At 37.6% G+C, this 19,364-nt stretch overlaps 1 protein-coding gene and 1 non-coding gene across 9 annotated transcripts in view; one reads left to right on the top strand and one right to left on the bottom strand.

Annotated features, from left to right (window-relative positions):
- Positions 1 to 19,364, bottom strand: part of CTNNA2 (catenin alpha 2) — a 1,185,776-nt gene that overhangs the window by 1,053,404 nt on the left and 113,008 nt on the right. Inside the window, exon 1 of one of the 8 annotated variants that reach the window (XM_077134707.1) lies at positions 9,975 to 10,208. The exons of 6 other annotated variants lie outside the window; for them this stretch is intronic. The gene's annotated coding sequence lies outside the window, so the exon portion shown is untranslated. Of the gene's footprint in view, positions 1 to 9,974; positions 10,209 to 19,364 lie in introns of those variants that run through there. One more of the 8 variants, XM_077134711.1, reaches the window with a different exon arrangement.
- On the top strand, positions 10,298 to 10,399 carry LOC143661805 (U6 spliceosomal RNA). Its single transcript, XR_013164854.1, has one exon. It is a non-coding gene; the product is annotated as a U6 spliceosomal RNA (small nuclear RNA).

Genomic DNA, 19,364 nt, shown 5'->3' with positions numbered 1-19,364 from the left:
CTGGTAGTGCCCCCAGAAGGCACCTTCTCTAGTTAGAAGCCTGTCATATCAGTGACTACTATAAGTAACAGTAAGATCACTGTAAGATCACTGTTGTTAAGTAACAACAGAAAGAGTCACAACCCTGGATGTGTAATCACTGGCAGCAGAAATGTAGGTCAAGAAATACTTCTTTGATAGAGAATATTCTTTTTCCAAAGAAGCTGTGTTCCTATTAAATACTTTGAGATTATTTGGGGGGGGGGGGTGTTAAAAATTAGTTAACCAAATATGCTATCTGAAATACGGTATTACATCTAATTTTCTGTTCTTCATGAAGGAAGTTACCTCTAATATCCGGGTACCCTAGTTAAGTGTGGTTTTTTTATGGAACTGAAGAAAGTATGTGAGTAATTATGCATCAGGGATGAACACTGAGGAACAACACAGAGGAGGGAGTTTTTAAAATATTCTTCTAATAGCCCTAGAAAGTAAAAGCCATTCTGATTCCCATAGAAATACACTCATCTACAACAGAACCAGGTCCAAATCCAGGGGTATGGAGAGAAGAGGGTATGGGGACTCTTCCTGGTGATTCTGTGCATATGAAAATGGCTGAACCTATGGGAAAGTTCTGCTCCTTATTTTCATCCCTAATTCTGTTCAAACTCATTTTCTCTTACTTTGACCACAAGGAGGCAGGTATCACCTATCACAGTCCTCTACACAAAAATTCAAAGCCCTGGCTCAGTGAACTGAGAGGTGACCCAAAAATGCAAGTTGTTGCTGCAATTTTGAATCCATCACCACTGTTATCATAACCGAAATCCTATTTAATTTCCAAATGATCTTTGCTATTTGCAATAGATGGCAGGGGTGAGGGTGGGGGTTATCTCTATTCCTGTTAAAGATAACTAAAACACTTAAGTATCACATTATTAGCAAAAATTCTATTTATGGTAAAAAACAGCTTTTCATAAGACAGTCCAAGAAACACTACTGAGCAAAATATCACTCTAATACTTTGAAAGGGATATACTAACACTCCATGCCTAACATAATTGCATACAAAAGAATACCATATTAATTATAAGGAAGCGCATATTAAATATGACTTAAACTATTATATCCTCTTAAGAAGCTCATTTTTCTTCCACCTAAATTAAAAACTACCACAAGGAAATAAACGAAGAAAGCTCCATAGCCTCAAGATTTTCAGGGTGGCAGCTCAAGACTAATAATATATAGCTCTGGGCAGATTAAAAGGAAATAACCATGCCCATATTCTACTGAAATGTTTTTCTTTTTTTTTTGAAAAGTGTTTTTATACTTATTTTTATACTTAGAAAAGCATACTCCTCAAATTTAAAACCATGTGCCAACTTGATAGAGAGTCAGTACTCCTGGAGCATGCTAATAAAAGTCAGTAATTTGAAATTCAAAATGAAAGCAAGTATCTGTCAAACTCATTTCCTTGATTTTTACTATATTCATATGCTCATCATATAAATTCATTTTGAAAGCATAAACAGATTCAATCTCCGCCTAAATCATGGTTTGTTTTCCATTTGGGTGTGACTGTATATGACAAACAGGTAGGTTTATATCCAAAGTCCCAATGGAGGACATTGTTTTCCAAATGATACTTGACCAAAGGTTAACATTGTTCTATCTCACTACCCTTTAACAAAAGTGCAAATCAGTTTTGGACAGGAGATTCCAACAAAAGAAAATCTGAACTATTACATATTTCAGTTAATCTATTTTAAGGAACTATCTTTTTAGCCCAAGAGTAACTTCAAGTTCTTTAATATGAACACTTCTTTGGTACTGAATTTATTCCCTGTCCCTCTCTAATCTCCTGCAAAGTACAATTCCATATGCAATGATGACATAATGTTAATCTTTGCCAGAATCTCAATATTTCATATTCATATTACAGCAAAAGTCACCAAACAGTGTTTCCTATCTCTGTTTTTGTTGTTAATCCAGTCCAAAGTAATTATTCCAAACGTTCCTTTTATGGGGAACTAAAAATGACTACTTAACTCTCTTCCCCAGCAAGCTGTACATTCTCTTTACAACCACCCTAACTCTCTACCTTCTGACCCCACTCTTTTGGATTTTATTTCTGCAACATAAGTCTTCTGTTCCAATCAAGCTTGGGCCATATTATAGCACACACAGCTGATGCGGTATCCCAAAGTCCCCACCTGGAACACTTTTCTGTTTGTCCTCCAACATCCAAATCTAGCATCCTCACATTTTGCCTTCTCCATAGCCTCTAAATAACCACTGTATTTAGTTAACAAATGCTCTTACTTCTTTCTCAACTGGATCTTTGTCATGAAATTGGTTTTAGTTTTAAACACTAAATTATAAACTCTAGGTTATAAACTACATTATAAACTCATTAGGGCCCAAATCAAGTTTTTTACCTCTTTTCTATCTCCCATAGACAGTAGCATGCTCTTAGGTTCTCCATAAATGCTTTATTAAGTATGCACTTGTAAATTAAAACAATTTTAAATATCAATTCTTTACCTCTTCAATTACGGAGTCCATTTCCTAGGGAGTAGTAGTCTATAAAATATTTTTCAGAAATATTTTTACATGTAATCATCACTCACTACTTACCAGAGACATAAAAGAAATGACAGACTATAATGGTTTAGAAAATATATTTTATATTCAGTTTTTTTTTCAGTTTAAGTATTTAAAAAATACAGAATTTCAGTACTAATTTTAACTGGTTCATAATTTTTATTTATTGTAATTTTTTTTTTTTTTAACATGGGCAGGCACCGGAAATCGAACCCGGGTCCTCTGGCCTGGCAGGCAAGCATTCTTGCCTGCTGAGCCATCGTGGCCTGCCCTATTTATTGTATTTTATAATGCTATCATGCTATTGTTTTTTAATCCTTTTTATTAAATAAGTTGTAGTATTACATAATAATTATGCATAACATACAGGATTCCTATCCACCCCACCCCACCACCAACACTTGCATTGGTGTGGAAAATGTATTACCATTGATGATAGCACTTCTTTTGTAATTCCATTTTTTTAATAGTAGTTACATTTGTTACAATTAATGAACGATGAGTAAGATAGCACTGTTAACTACTCTCCATAGTTTACACAGGGGTATTTGCTTTTGTTTGTTAAAGCTGCTGGAATGCAAGATATCAGAACTGAACAGCTTTTAAAAAGGGAAATTAAGTTTCAACTTTACAGTTCTAAGACCATAAAAAAATGTCCAAACTAAGGCATCCAGGAAAAGATACATAGACTGAAGAAAAGTCAATGAATCCAGAACACCTCTTTCAGCTGACAAGGCATGTAGCTGGTGCCTGCTGGTCCTTTGGCTTCCAGTTTTCAGAGAGCTACCCCATGGGCATTTATTTTCTGCATCTCCAAAAGTCTGGATCTCATGTTAACTCTGTCTACTCTGTCAGTTTGAAGCTTTTTCCAAAATAGTTCTCTCTCAGTGGGCTACAGTAAGCAACCCATCTTGAATGGATGAAGACACATATCCATGGAAACCATCTAACCAAAACATCCCACCCACAATTGGGTGGGTCACATCACCATGGAAACAACTTATTCAAAAAGATTCCATCGAACAAGACTGAATGAGGATTAAAGAACATAGCTTTTCAGGAGTATACAACAGTTTCAAATGAACAGATTCCACCCTCAGGACCCCCAAAAGACATGTTCTTTCCATAGACAAAACACATTCTTTCCATTACCATATCACTGAGCCTTCACCAAATTCAGTAACAATACAAATATAATATGAAGTCAAAACCAGTACAAAATCTCATCAAAGTCAGCCACAGTCATGGTCTGTCCTAAGACAAAATTGTTCTTTGGCTCTGAATCTGTAAAACTCAGAACAAGTTATCGGCTACTAATATACAAAGGAGAGAATCATAGCATAAATACTCTCCATTTTTATAGGGAGAAATTGAGAGGTACATGGGGCCTTTGGACCCAACAGTTCCTTTTCGGAACATGTTAGGGCAAATACCATTAGATTTCAAAGTCTCAGAGTTATTTATCCTCAGGACTTTAGAAAGCAGCAGTCCCACCTTTTCCAAGTGGACTTGCTCTGTCCAAACACTGTGGTGAGGGTTGCAAGGCCGGGATTCATCTGGGAGACCACTTTTTTCTAAGCTCCACCCTCTCTCAACATAAGGGCAGCACCTGGGCTCTCTGTCATCTCTGGGGCACGTGTTTAATCCCCTCAGAACAACGGGGCAATTGGTAGGCTCTCCCTAATCCTGGGTTTATGTGCTCCACCCTGTCCAAGGCCTGGGGCACCAAAACTCTTTCTGAGCAATGAAGAGGAAGGCCCACCCCCTGCTTCTGGGGCAAATTCACCCTCTCCATGAGTATGGGTGGGCCCCCTCTAATGGCCTGAGGTTCCTTGGCTTCAGACCTTTAATATCCATGGTTCTGCCTTGGAAGTTGTTTTTCCTTCAATACATTCCTTTTCTGTCACTTTTAGTCCAGACTGGCAGTGGTTCCACTTATAAAGATCCCACAGCACTCTTGCTGGTTTTCTATGTAGTATGCAGAGATCATAACCATCAGACAAAAGGATATTCCAGGAATCCTTCCTGGATAACTCCATTTCCAATCTGGGCTTTTTCTGAAATGGCTGACTGGTTCCATGTTTGGTGAAATCTTCACATGGGGTACCTTTCTCTGGGGTGTTCCTTTCTGGAAGGACAGAATTTTCCAGATCATCAATTTCTGGCTTCTTTGTAGCCAAGAGTTCAGTTCTCAGCTTATCTCTTTCTGTACTAGTTAAGGTTCTCTAGAGAAACAGAATCAACAGAGAACAGTCGCAAATATAAAATTTATAAAAGTATCTCACGTGACCGTGGGAATGCACGGTCCAAAATCTGCAGGGCAGGCTGTGAAGCCAATGATTCCAATGGAAGGTCTGGACAAACTCCACAGGAGAGGCTTACCAGCCAAAGCTGGAAGAGAGCCTGTCTCTTCCAAATCCTTCTTAAAAGGCTTCTGGTGATTAGACTAAGCATCACTCATTGCAGAAGACATTCCCCTTTGGTTGATTACAAATGGAATCAGCTGTGGATGCAGCTGACATGATCATGATTTAATTCTATGAAATGTCCTCATCACAACAGACAGACCAGCACTTACCCAACCAGACAAACAGGTACCACCACTTGGCCTAGTTGACACATGAATCTGACCGTGACACTTTCCTATCACATTTTGCTATAAGCTGTAAGGATAAGCCAGGCTACCTTTTCCACATTTAGTTTGTAATTTTCCTCAGCTAAGTATCCTGAGTCATTGCCTTTAAAATTTAACTTCCATCCAACAGGAGTACTCAACTTGGCCAAACTATCTGCCATTTTAAAACAAATTCCAGTTTGCAATGAAACATTCCTCATTTCTGTCTAAAGCCTCATCAGAGGTATCTTTAGAGTTCACATTTCTACTGACAGTCTCTTCATAGCATTCTAGGCCTTTTTTATCAGGATTCTCCAGACTCTTCCAGATTCTTACCCTTATCCACTTAAAAGGCCACTTCAACAGGTTTGGTATTTGCAAACTGCAGCAACACCCCATTCTTGAAATGTAAATGTATTTTGGTTTGTTAAAGCTGATGGAATGAAATAAACCAGAAATGGAATGGTTTTTACAAAGGGAATTTATTAAGTTGCAAGTTTACAGTTCTAAGGCCATAAAAAAATGTCCAAACTAAGGAACTGTCCAAACTACCTCAAGAAAGGCCAAGGGGTCTGAAACACCTCTTTCAACTGGGAAGGCACATGGCTGGCATCTGTCAGTCCTTCACCTTCTTTTAGTTTACACAGAGCTTCCCCGGGGCATTTACTTTCCGTATCTCCAAATATCTGGTTCTCAAGTCGGCTCTGAAGCTTTTTCCTAAACGGTTCCCTCCTAAAGGGTTCCAATAACCAACTGGGTGTAGAGACATCTCCATGAAAGCCACCTAATCAGAAGGTCCCACCCACAATTGGGTGGGTTGCATCTCCCCACCCAATTAAGTTGTACTTAAAAAGATCCCAACCAACATTATTGAATTAGGATTAAAGAACATTGCTTTTCTGGAGTACATAACAGTTTCAAACCAGCACAGTATTAGTTCCCATATTTGTTGGGAGATTTTTGACAACTGGCTTAATCTCTTTACTAATAGGCTTGTTGAAAAATTCTATTGCTTCTTTTTTAAAAAAATGCAACTTTATTGAGATCTATTCACATACCATATAATCATGCAAAGTATATAATCACAATATCATCATATAGCTGTGCATTCATCACCATAATCAATTTTAGAATATTTTCCTTACTCCAGAAAAACTAAAGATATAAATAAAAAAGAACATCCTATACTCCTCATCCCCCTGCTATTTATTTTTTCTCTCTAGTTTTTTACTCATTTGTTTACATAATGGAAAAAGGGAGTTCAGTCACAAGGTTTTCACAATCACACAGTCACTGTAAAAGCTATATAGTTATACACTCATTATCAAGAATTAAGGCTATTGGATTGAACTTTAACAGTTTCAGGTATTTCCTTCTAGTTATTTGAAAACACTAGAAAGTAAAAAGGCATATCTACATAATGCACATGATTAACTTCCAGAATGACCTCTCAACTCTATTTCAAATTGCTCAGCCACTGAAATTTTATTTTGTTTTATTTCTTTTTCCCTTTTGGTCACAAGGTTTTCTCAATCCCATAAGTCAGGGCCATGCTCATCCCCAGGAGTTATGTTCCACATTGCCAGGGAGACTTACACCCTTGGGAGACATGTCCTAGATAGAGGGGAGAGTATTGAGTATATTTGCAGTCGGCTTAGCGAGAGAGGTGACATCTGAGCCACTAAAGAAGTTCTTTGGGTTGGGGTTGACTCAGGCTTAATCATAAGTAGTCTTAGTTTCCCCTTTGCAGGAATAAGTTTTATGAGGGCAAGCCCCAAGATCTATGGGTTGGCTTATTAAATTGGTAGCCCCTAATGCTTGCAAGAATATCAAGAATTCCCTAGGTGGGGAAGTTTTAGTATTTTCACATTTTTCCCCCAGCCACTCAAGGAACTTTGCAAATACTTTTTAATTTTACACTGGGATGAATTGAGGTGCTACATTAATCAGTCGAAACAACATCTCATTTCCTGCTCTAGGTTCCACGCAATTACATTGTGTGAATAAACTGACCATGCAGGTTAAATTAGCTAGTATGCTACCGAAAATACAACTCTTGCACCAAATAAACACCTCTTCCTTTGGTTTCACACAGAAGTTGAAGTTTTAAAATCCAATCAATATCATCCTTTACCCTTTAGTCTGATTTACCTTAGTCCTAACCAAATTAGCTTCATTCATATTTCTCTTGAAGTCTGCTTCTCATGTTTTGAAACTGGGTTCTATTTTTTTTTCTTTCAGGAAAAAGTAACTTTGGAGCTTTCTTCAGAAAATTCATGAGGTCTACTTTGATGTATGAGTCACATCTGAGTTCCACAGGAGGAATTTTGTGCAAATGATAGTTCAAACTCTGCAAGTTTGCCCAGTTTTTCCTTCTCTCCATTGGTCTAAACTGTGTTTGTCTAAAAGACCATGTTGAGTCCCACTTTCTGCATGTTTAGAAGTCTCAGTGATTTTTCTTTCTCTAAATACCATGGGCCCTTAGAATGACTACCATGTAATGCTTAATCTGAATACAATCTGCCTTGTATTGCTCCCTCTTTGCTTTACTTAAGTTTTATCATCTTTCAGATATTCAGGCAAAGGGACTCCTTCCCCTGCACAAGGATTAAAAGAGTCCTAGGTTTTTAGTGAAAATGCTGTTAGTACTTAACAGACATGATTCTTTATCAGTCATGTCTTGCCATCACAAAAAAAGCAGGACTATAATTAAAATACAATACCAGTGCTTTTATGCAGAAAAAGCATATCAACTCAAAATGTATTACTTTAGATGTGCTTACCCAAAAAAGAAAACAAAATGTCATTTTTTCCCACAAAATGCATTCAATATTCCATGGAGAAGTTGAATCCCATCACAATGTCATTAAATATTAAGTCTGCTCTCTCTTCCTACATCTATTTATCCATGCACCATTCATTCAACATGTAGGTACAAACAACCAGCTGAGCTCCAGGCCCAGCCAGGTGCTCTGGGAAAGTCAAGGTCAATCAGACTTGCTGAAAGCAGATTGCTGAGATGAGACTCATTTTGCCTCATCAGGTTATAAAAGCAGAAACCATGTGCCAAGAGAGGGAGCCCACAAATAGAGCTCGGGTGCAGGTGGATGCCTGTAGGGCCATTATATCATCCCATTTCCCATGGACCACTTGCATCACAGGTAGAGAGGGTTCCAAAGCAATGAAGATTTGAATGGATGGCTAAAAATATATCAGAATGACATCAAGTAGTTTGTACACAAGAGTAATGGGGAAGTCAACACCTTTTTTATTTGCTGTCAGAAAAATGCTAGAAACAAATATGGGCAAGATTTAAGAAGGGTGGTTATTCAAGTAACCTCAGGATGGAGAGACAGGGAGACAAAATAATCATAATATCAGGATAGGATATGAAAAAGAAATGTGAATAATTAGCTAAGAGCTGTTTTAAACTATTAAGTGATTATAAGAATGCTTAACTAGTAATTAAGGACTTGCATTTTTTAAACCTTTCTCTATTGATTTACTACATTTACTTTAAAAGTCAAAGTTAAATCCACAAATGAGTTGGTGACTTAATAGGAAATTAAGTCATAGAAACTCAAAGAGAAAATAATCAGGCCTAATATCCCCGCTTTTTAAAGTGGCTTATTTTCCTGGACCAACAAAAATCAGGCACTGCTGTGTATCTAGCTACAGTAAATGAAAGATAATTTGCCAGCATTGTGTTAGCTCTGGTCCTTTAAATTGAATTAAGATACTTGAAAGGTCTTAATACATTATAGCAATTACATTTGCTTAGAAGTCTTTTATGGTGAGGAATGATAATCCATCACCAGGGATACTCAGTATATATGCCCCTGGAAAAATTACCTTATGAAGTTTGTTGATATAGAAATCACATATGAAAAAGAGAAACAAGCACCCAGTTTCCTGCAGACCATCTGTGGCATTTAATTTTGTGTTTATGAGCCAGAAACACCTCAGGTGATATGCTTCTGCAAATACAAAAATAAATGTGCCATGGCATTTAGGAAATACTAAGGAGGCTCCATTAAATCAGTACATTTCAAGGTAGCAATCCTTTTCATGTAGTTCATGATATTGACATTTCACCAGGACAAGGATTTCACTGAATACTCTCAGCCACTGGTCAGAGTCTGTTCTCATTATTAACAGTTTCCCATTCCTGGAGTGAATGGGCACCCTTAAGTGCAAGAGTGGCAACAGGTACAAAAGGAAGTACTTCGGGAGCGTGCTGAATCACACTGTTGGCTCACTCTGGGCAGCTGCTGCACAGGCATTTTCCACAGATCACCTTATGCTATCTTCACACTGCCCTGAGACCAATAGGATAGAACCCCAATTTTATAGTTAAGACAGCAAAGCTCAATGATATTAAATTGCTTCCCCAAGATTAACAATACTCCATCAAAATTTGTTCCGATTTTGTGTTTTCTCCCAACATACAATGAGACTCTCCCAACTATGTTAAATAATTCATCACTTCACAGGTATTCAGTCTCAGGGGGCAGAAAAAACTAAAAACACACACATACACACACACAGCTTCAAGTAGTGTCAGAGAAGACAAGCAGAACTTTCGAATGTGCATCTCTTGGTACAGCACCCAGGATACCAGTGAACAGATAATGGATTGAATTCAATATGGCTATTCCTTGGTTTATTTAAATTAAAAGAGGCTTTATCAAGTAACTGAATACATATGGGCATCCACTACCTTCATTTTGACGTGACCCTTCCACAAATTTATCAGCATCTGCTTCCAACCTCTTACCTCCTTCTCAATTATTTTATGGGAAGATGACCTTCTCCTTTGTGTCCTCAGTTTATCTTACTTTTCTGCCTCTTTCCAGCCAATAAAATGTCTTGCCCAGCTAAGAAACTAAAGTACAGTTCTTCCTACTCCCCTCTTGTCGTTCTGCAGGTCCCTTCACAGCCAAACTTCTTGAAAGGGTAGTGCAAAATGACAGTGTCATTCCTTACCACCCACCATCTCCTCCACTCACAGCAATCTGGTTACTACCCTCACTGCCCCACTGAAATTACCCTTGCGATGTCACAAATGATCTCCTAGATGCTAAACTTGATGGCTACCATGTGCTTTTTCAGCTTATATACTAAAACTGGAAAGATACGGAGAAGATCATCATGGTCTCTGGGCAAGCGTGACAACATACGCATGCAGCATCCCATATTTTTATGCTATGAACTCATTCTGCTATATACAGACATACATCTAGATATAGAGAAGCATATATGCATATAGAAAAAGTCTGCAAATATAAACATGACAATTTTAAGAGTAGTTAGGCTGGGTGTTGGGATTTACGATGGTTTTTAAATTACAAATAGTTATTTTTGTGTTTTTCTACCAGGCAGATATATATACATACATCTCTTCACCTTATTTCATGATCACGCATTCTTTATTAAGTAAAAATAAACAAACATATCCCCTTGAAATACCCAGGGGCCCTTTTTCAGATCTTATCTTCTTTGACCTCTCAGCAGTAGTTGACAATATTATTCTCTTCCTTTGGTTTCCATGACATCACACTCTCCCTTCTTCCTTTACACATCTGGCAACTTGTTCTTAGTCCTCTTTTTGACCTTCTCTTCTATACCCAGCCCTTTATGTTGCTACTCTGAATTCCATCATTGTCCTTCTTCTCGCCCTGTTCTAGAACTCTTCTCTGGGTGGTTGCATTCACGTCAGTGGCTTCCAGTAGGCTGAAAACTGTCAAACAATTTCCTGTGGTCCAGAACTCCTGCCTGGGTTCCAGCCACCTATATCCAACTACTTATTGGCTTTCTGCACTAAGGATTCCCAGAACTTCAAAGTGAACATCCTCAAAAGCAAACTCATCACCTCTTCCCCAAACTTGGTCCACTTCTTATAGTTACATGTCAGTGAATACCTCCACTACCTACTCAGTCAAGCCAGAAATGTAAGAAACATTCCTGATTCTTTCCTTTCTCTTACCTCCTCCATCAAAATGATCATCAAGTCTAATGGATTCTCTCCTAATATATTTCACCTCTTTTTTTCTCTATTACCACTATGATTATCAAAGTTCTCATCATCTCTTCCTTAAAATAGTCAAACAGCCTCTTGAGTGGTCCTGCTTCCCTTACTCTTATGCCTTTCCAAACCCTCCTCTATTTTGCAACCATAGTGTTTTATACAAAATATAAATAACATCATTATAGCAATATAATCACCCTCCTCTTGCAAAGCATCTGTTGACTCCCACTGACTAAAAATAAAGTTGAAATTATATTAATGCCCCCTACCCCCAGCTACCCAAATGACCTCATCACTCAGCACTCTTCCCACCTCATATCTTAGTCTTTGTGAATTCTTGACTCGGTGACCTGCAGTTAGCTGTTCTCCAGACATCCCATATTCTTTCATGCCTCTAAGCCACCCTTTCTGCAGGGAAGCGCCTTTGCTTCTTTTGTCTACTTAGTTATCTTTTGAAACCCAGCTCCACTTAGGCATCATTTCTTAATCTGCCCAGACTCACCCTTGCTCTAAGAGCACATCATGCACCCCTCTGTCTCTTCCACACTAGAGTGTGACGTCTTTGAGAACAGGACTGAATATAATATTTTAAAAATAAAAATGTAAGTAAATGATTGACCTTAAAGCAGCAGTCATTTCCTAGCTGATGTGATGGGAGGGAGATGCAAAATAAGATCTCCTGAAGAAATCTATTCACAAACTGTTACAGTGTCATTCTTCAAAATCCTTTCAGTAAATATAGTTTCATCAGAGGGAATTTGTTCACTCTCAAAATCAACAGCTCAAAGAGGTCAAAACTCAGAAAGAGCTCCAGAGAAAAAATTCAGAACTTGAGCAAAGGCCATCTCTACTGACAAGTATAAGGTCTTTCGAGTAAACGTTTGTTGCAGGAATATCATGATCTAATGCAGAGAACACTGGATATGAGGCGGAGAGACCGCTATCTTTACTGTCCAGCCAGCCAAACACCTCCGCACATTACCTACCTCATCTGAATTTGGGGGAAGCACCTCTGTAAGCCTGAAAGAACCAGATGGTGTCCTGCACTGCCTTTAGCATTAAAATAAATATTTATAGCATTTCAGTGAGAATGCTTTTCAATCAATTGTTTTTAATTCTTATAATACAACCAGATGATATATTAACTAGGAATGATTACTGTGGGCTTATTTAAGAGGTCCCTTAAGGATTACTGAAAACTCCTTGCTAACTGAGTTTAAATACTGTCTTTCACATTACTGACCTCATAGGAGGGCATGGACTCTGCACTGGTTCTTCAATATTGGAGAGATTAGTTGTGATTGATGGGTAAAATCTTGACACACCCTCCTCCCTCTCCACAAAGATAGGATGCATGGAATGCTCCCTTTGACTATATGGAAAGCAGAGGGATATACATGATCTCAAAAAGCACTGAAGACAGAATTCTATTCAAAAGGTAGGACAATAAACATGGCAATACTGCTTTGCATTGATATCTCCCACCATAAACCTCCACATGCCCACTGCCCTTTCTTTTAAACATAATCACAATTCATTGAAATATTGAACTTTTACAGATTTGGAAAGAGTCTAGATCCTTCCCAGCCCAAGGAGGAGAATTATAATTATTCTGTGCCATTATGTGGAATCTTTTTCCTTTACCATTTCTAATTTCAAAAGAGCTCAGGATCAGAATAGAAGAATGGAAAACACTGAGGCTTTTTGTGACAGCAACACAATCAGCCAACACTGCAACTACCTTCCTTTAGAAACAGTACATATGATTTCATATTATTTGCAGCTCCCAAGCCTCCCAACAGATAAAATAATGAATGTTTGATTTCCAAGTAACATTCTTTACGTGTGTTCAAATTGGTGGGCTTGTGCTACATATGAAGGGTTGGGAAAACTATTCCTTGCAGGCTAAACCTGCCCAACATCTGTTTTTTTTTTTTTTTTAAAGAAAGCTTTATTGGAACACAGCCATGGTTTTTCTTACCATCTATGGCTGCTTTTGCACTACAAGGGCAGAGTTGAGTGACTGTGACAATGACCACCTAGCCCACAAAAGCTGAAAATATTGACCATCTTGCCCATTACAGAAGTTTATTGACCCCTACTCTATACCAGTGACTTTCAACTAGGAGCTGTAGAACCCAGGTAATACTTCCCAGGGGGCATTTGGAAATATAGTTTTGGGTCTCCCAATGATTGTGAAGTTCTACTGGGCTAGGTGAGGTAGTCCCATACAGCAAATGATATGCCACCCTAAATTACCCAGAATGACCCTGTTGGGAGGTATTGCTCATAGATATTACAACACTTCTTAATATACATCATGGTGTACCTTGGTCTATCTACATGAGTATTTTCTTACATCAACAACCACGGGTCTGGTAGAAGCTTTGCCAGCATAAGAAGCAAAGTACTGAATGCGCTATTGATCCTCATTAGATATTTGTTGTTTAGTTATAGGAAATATATTTATTCTTAGTTTGGGGAATATTTTCCATAATTAGAATTTTCTAGTTTGGGGCTTGATTTCTATATAAACACAGCATTCCAAGTTCTGTTTTAAAATACAAGTTGGCTCTGCACACAGTTTTTTTTTTTTTTAACTGAAGCATACTTTATTTTCTATTCATGAATTTTTAAATGCATTCTCTACTCAATTTTACAGAGCTGATTATAATTTCTTTGGAGTTTCTTTTATATTAAGCAGTATTTTACAAATTGTTGTAATTATTTAAATTCCTGCTTTAATAAAAAGATCTTAAAATATTTTATTGGAATGAACTAAATTAGCCTCACCATGGGAATCCAAATTTGAAAGAAAAACATGAGCACCTAAGACTATTGCCACTGCTTTACAATTGAGAAATACTTATTCTTAACTATATATTCTTCTGAAAACATATGAAAATTATAGGGGTTTAAAAATGTATGAAATATCTTCATGAAAAAGTTCAAGGAATATACAAAAATCTATCCTCAGTGGAATGAACTTAGTCCCCCCAAAAATCACAAGTCACCTAGAATTGTTATTTCAATCAAGTGAACACAAAACTAACCACCAGAAAAGCTAGTCTGAGGCACTGCTTCACTAAGACCCAGAAGATGAAGGAGAAATGGCTTGGTCCTTTAGAAAATAGCCAAATAGCACTTCAGCTTCTCAGATGTCAGCCAATTGTTCTTGTCTATTTTTCAGGGACTACAGGTAAGAAGTAGAAGGCTTTAGGGTGCTTTGAACCCCATATGCTGCAAATACATTCTCAGTTTACTAAATCCTTTCATGTGCTCTGAGATGTATAATTGCTTTTATGTTTCTAAAACAAAACACCTAAAGGTTTACTGACTCTTCTCATAAAGGTTGCACCACATACATAAAAATGATATCTCTGTCACAACCCCTGATGACATAGAAAACATTGCTAGAGTGCTGCTGCCTGGTAGACGCTTTCTGCTTGAACACCAAGAGTGAATGACCCTATATACAGTAAAGGAGCTTAAAATATCAGGACACAGATCCAAGAGAGCAGGTAGCAGGCAAAGAGATAACAACAGGACTACCCATCCAAGTAGAGAGAGAGAGGCACTTGGTTGAACAAATACACAAAAGCAGAAGTAGGAATTAACCCATAAGACATACAATATTATGAGCACAGCACATGGGAGGGAAGGAAAACATTGCTATCTACTGTTATCTATTCTTCAGTACAATTAAGTGTTCATAAGTCTCAATTTAAAACATGAGCCAAGCCATTGCCCCTCAAAATATTTTGGCTGTAGAAAGAAGTTGAAGACATACTCACCAAGCATTGTAAAAAGCAAATATATGTTCCTAGGACTGGTGGATCTGACATCACTTTCAGAATCAAGCCTCTAATGCCCAAAGGGGTGAAAGTCAGGTAAGTGGCATTACACTTTAACTAGGTTTTGAAATCATATTAAGTGCAAAAGCTTAGGAAATACAGATAGACTTGAAGACAAGTTACCTTAAATTTCACTCTTAACATTTTGCTGTATTTCGTGCCACACTGTTTCTGTTTTTCACACTGTGTATGTTTACAGCTTTCATACACAGTTAGGATTGGAATATGCATACTGTTTTCAAAAACTTGTGTTTTATGTTTTCATTTGTTGAGTCTTTTGATGTCAATATATAAACTTCACTATAAATAGCTACATGGTAGTTCGTTTTATTTTGTTTTCCCACCCAGTTCTCTGTGGTTAGACATATCTACTGTTTCCCTATACATATAAGTTCCCACTGAGCTTCCCTACAACAGCCTCCCCTCTCCTCCATTGCCTTTCAAGGGACTGGCATTCAAACCCATAGATAACCAGTGTGTCAGCATCTCGTTCCCACCCTTATTTACCTCACCATCTGGTAGGGCCTCAACTTCCTTGTGTTTGAGCCATCTAGTAGCCCAACCTCTGAGGTCACTGGCTTTTCTTTTGCTTAATCTCACTCATACTGCCCCATAACCACATCCTGCACTTAGCAATCACCAAAAGCAGCACCGACTCCCAAGGGCAGTGCTGGGAACCAAAATGCCAAAGGCCTCATCAAGTGCTCAGAGAATTATTTCTGAATAATTTATCAACTCAAAGGTAGGAGCTTTGTAATGGTAAAAATATAAACAATAAGTCATTAAGATCAAAACGTTTGAAAGCACATTGGTACAGGTGTGGGAAAACAGGCACTCTTCCGCATGAACAGTTGTTTTGATGGTGAGTTGAGTTGGTACTATACTTTCAGAAGGCAAATTTATCATATCCAAAAAAATTTTAACCTGCATTTTTTAACTCAGAAATTCAATTTCTTAAAATTTATTCCACTGATAAAATTTAGTAAAATTTTAGTAGCATTGTAATATTTGGGAAACAGAAAAAAAGGCAATGTGGCCAGACCAGAATGGAATAGCAGGGGAACAGATGGAATTAGAGAACTAGGAACAGGACAGATCATATGTAAACACATAGGACAAGGTCAAGAATCAGGATTTTTTTTTTTTTTCGGTGCATGGTCCAGGAACTGAACCTGGGTCTTCTGCATGAAAGGCGAACATTCTACCACTGAACTACCCATGCACTCAAGAATCAGGATTTTTATGTTCAATGTGACAGAAAACCAATGTAGGGTTTTCTGCAGTAGAGTGAAATGACTGGATCAACTTAAATCGATTTTATTACCTTCTTCACCATGCACATGGCTACTCCAAAGGCAATGTTGGTAGATTTCTGAAATTTGAGTGTGAAGGGGCACAGCAGTGAGAAGTAGAAGAGGGGAAGAAAAGAGAACAAAGCTGCTGCTTCTGAGACAAGAGAGTGAAAACTCATGAAAAAATGTACAAGGAAAGGAATGTCATTATAAAGTTAAAGAAAACAAAATTAATAAAGTAAGTGTGAAAGGAGTGAAAAAAAAAAGTGTCAAAGTTTGTCTTAATTTTCCAGAGCTGCTATGACAAATTCTATATGATGAGTTGGCTTAAAAAACAAGCATTTTATTGTCTCGCAGTTTTGAAGATGCCCAAAATCAAGATGTAGGAAAGGTTATGCTTTCTTCCAGTCAATGGAATTCTAGTGATGGTAGTCTCTATCACAAGGTCAGCTCCTTGGTTTCCTCCAGTGGTTTTCTTTAACTTCTGTACTCTTTTTATAAGGCCTCCTTAACACAGTATAAGGCCCACCCTGTGTCAGTTTGGCCACACCTAAATAGGATCTTAGAAGATCCTACTCAAAGAGGGATTCACACCATCACTAATAGCACATCTTTAAAAGGATCTTACTGACAAATGGGTTCACACATGTCAGAATGGAGATTAAGATTAAGAACACATCTTTTGTTGAGGTACATGAGTCAATCTACCATAGAGGTTGCTATTAAACTAGTTAAACTATATTCCTGATTGAAATGACAAATTAGCAATAATTATCTAAATTGCTTCTACCAAAAGATTAATTCAGTCTGAACCATGCTATTAAGAGAAATAGTACTAATTCTTTACCAGCATAAATACTTATATTTGCAATAAAATTCTTACAAATAAAACAATTCAGTTGTTCCACAATTGACTATTAAGTGTTCAAGTAATGTTACCAATTTTTCTTTCTTTTATTTTTTTGCATGGGCACACACTGGGAATTGAACCTGGGTCTCTGGGTCTCCGGGTATGGCAAGAGAGAATTCTGCCACAGAACCATCATTGCACCTCCAAGCAATGTTACCAAATTTTAGATTTTTTTTAATATAAGTTTTTGAATAAGAATAACCTACATCAAAATATCACCTAATTTCCACAAGGCCCCTCTCAAGAATGATTTTAAATAATTAATATTCTATTTTAATAAATCTATATTATGCAAAATGTATATTCAATCTATTATGCAAGGAATCTTTCCATCTTCAAATCTTTAAAATTTGGCACAGAGTCAAAGCTATTTAAGGAACAATATAATTCCCCTCATTACCAAAACATCTATATTGAAATGACATGCATGTTTTTAAGCCATTATGTATCAAAAAACCTGAACAAGGAATGTTATCACTTTCACAATGTGTAGACAAACATTAAATGAAAATCTAACAACAGAATTCAAAAATAAAGCATCAATTAAATATGTTTGTACTAGGGGCTGATTATATGAAAAATCTCTAAATCATTTGAAGCACAAACCATTAGCTGTCATAATGCACTATAGTATAGCATTATGGTATTCCAGTTTAATATGAACAAGCAAGGTTTAATAGAGAAGTGTTATGCTATAATGAGGGAGGGACATCGTATATTTATAAAGATGAAATTTAACATATGATCCAATTGCAGCTAGGATATAACCAGGTAGAAATAGTGACAGTGCACTTTATCTGTCCTAGCAGATTCATTACATACCCATGGGAAATCTGCTACTAGGAGAAGGCAGTCAGCAAGCACTTTTCAGATATCCACAGGGACACTTCCTTCCTACTGGCCAAGCTTCTGTTAAAGTATCTCTGCAAATATGGATGTGCAGCTTTATTAGAACCCCCATCGGGCACATTGCTGACAACTGGTCATTCTCTGCGAGCTTTTCACTCCTTGGATTCACGGACTAATTTGTTTTTATAGTTTATGGCAAAACAAAAAGTCATTGTTGAACTAACTAAGAACCACAGACTTTCAGAGTTGGAAGATACCTGATTCTTTGACACAACACATTCATTATTTGGTGAAAAAAATCATAACTTTAGAAATAACTGTATCATTCTTTCCTTCATATTTGCATGGGGTGCCACAGATGAGAAGGCAAAAACTCCCATTCCCAGGGCTGTAGGCCCAATGCATTTGACTGTAGATGCAGTTCCGAAGGGAAAGATTACACAGACAGTAGGGCCAGGGACAGGAGATAGTGGGATACCTGTATCTACATATGTATCTTTACCAAACTAAGAATCAAGGCCCAGAACCCAAGCAAAAAGTATTAAACATTAAAAATTTTTATTACTGTAACTATTTTATATGAGCATTCTGGAAAAGTTCCTTACTCTAAGAGTCTCCATATTAGTCCATCTCCCTGTACCTACCTCAGGCTTCCTCAGAAAACCCACCACACTAGCTCCAGAGGTATTGATCTAAAATACAAACAAATGTTATCCTCCTATACCCAATCCTTCAGCTATTCACTATCATCTAACACACAGGATTGCTCAGCATCTAGCTCTGCGTAGCTTTCCACACTGTTCCTTGTGCCTTCTTCATCGTGCTCTGGAAATTCACGCTCAGTTCCCATCCCTTCCCCACCGCCTCTAGACTCCCAAATATGTACACAAATACCCCACTAACAAATTTACCATTTTTAGGACACATATGCCCACTCACACAGCTAGGATGGTGCGAAAAGTATTCTGTGTGACCTTGCCTGACATCACAGACACACTCCCACTGCCCAAGCGTGAATAGAAGCACACTGTCTTCTGTGTTTCTTGGTTCACAAATCATTCCAGGAAGAATTTCAAGTGCCTGACTCCACAGCAACTTATTCTTAATTTTAGTTATGTTTTTACATGTTCTTCCCTCAAATAGACTGAGTTGTCTTAATCCTCTCACTCTCAAAACCGAGTAGTACCCATCACACAGGGGACTTTTTCATTGTTGCATCAATTAAATCAATAAT

The sequence above is a fragment of the Tamandua tetradactyla genome, chromosome 17, assembly GCF_023851605.1.
Source record: "Tamandua tetradactyla isolate mTamTet1 chromosome 17, mTamTet1.pri, whole genome shotgun sequence".
NCBI lineage: Eukaryota > Metazoa > Chordata > Mammalia > Pilosa > Myrmecophagidae > Tamandua > Tamandua tetradactyla.
Note: the sequence above shows the minus strand (reverse complement) of the source record. Positions and strands in the feature narration are given on the sequence as shown.